This window comes from Pyxicephalus adspersus, chromosome 12 (assembly GCF_032062135.1).
Source record: "Pyxicephalus adspersus chromosome 12, UCB_Pads_2.0, whole genome shotgun sequence".
Classification (NCBI taxonomy): Eukaryota; Metazoa; Chordata; class Amphibia; order Anura; family Pyxicephalidae; genus Pyxicephalus; species Pyxicephalus adspersus.
The window spans coordinates 2,334,185-2,335,165 of NC_092869.1; positions in this window are offsets into that span (position 1 = coordinate 2,334,185).

Here is a 981-nt window from a genome sequence, read left to right on the forward strand (position 1 = left end):
CTTGCTGCAGACACATTCACGCACCTGCCACTCCCTCACCTCAGAGAAGCAAAGGCCGGGTCTCACTGCCCTTGGAGGTACAGAAAAGCCCTCATAACATTAATTCAGTGTCCTAAAGAAAGTGGAGGTTAGCTGTTCTATTAGGCAAGCCTTACACCCATGTACCACAAAACTACTATGTGTTGTCAGACCCAACCATGACTTGGAGGCCAAATCCATACCTGTAGACCAGTAGAAAATTGATTGCAATCTGGACACCTGTGGATATTCACTCGTTTTTTTAGTCTTGATCATGTTGTCATTAACCTGGACTTGTCTGCAGTTGGAAATGTCACAGCTAGAGGGCACCATCCAGCAGTGTAAATCCCAGGCTGCCATATCACTGTACCTCAAACCTGGACACACAGGCCCCTTGCCAACAACTGGGCATCATTACTGGGCAAACAGTGGACGTTTCATTATCCTCATGCCTCAGATTTGAGGAAATACACACTGATGAGTTTATCTGATATTAGTGTTCTCTGTATGAGGTGAGGCTTGCAGGAATTGTATTCCCTTGGTTAGTAGACATATCAATCTATGAATACCTGCAATGAAAATATTGTCACTAATATCAGCTTCCTTCCGCATTTAGTTTTTGATGGTTTAGACTTTCCAAAGAAGGAATATGCCGATATCCTATACTTAGAGGCAGAGTTTAAAATAAGTTAATCGGTAAGTGTTGACTAGTGTATAAACAAGAGGCCTATCAGACATAGAAAGGGTCAGCAGTTATGGAAATCTTTATGTAGAACTCTGTAGTGTTTCTCTTCTATTCTCCCCTGACTGAAAGCATGTATAGAGGCACTTTAAAAGTAGATAAACATAGGAGAAACACTGCAAGTAAACATTTAATAAACTCTTTGTGCTTTTACTTGCAATTGTTTTAGGTGGTGTTAGTTTCATATAAAGTTCCTTTATTACCTAAGAATTAGTATATAC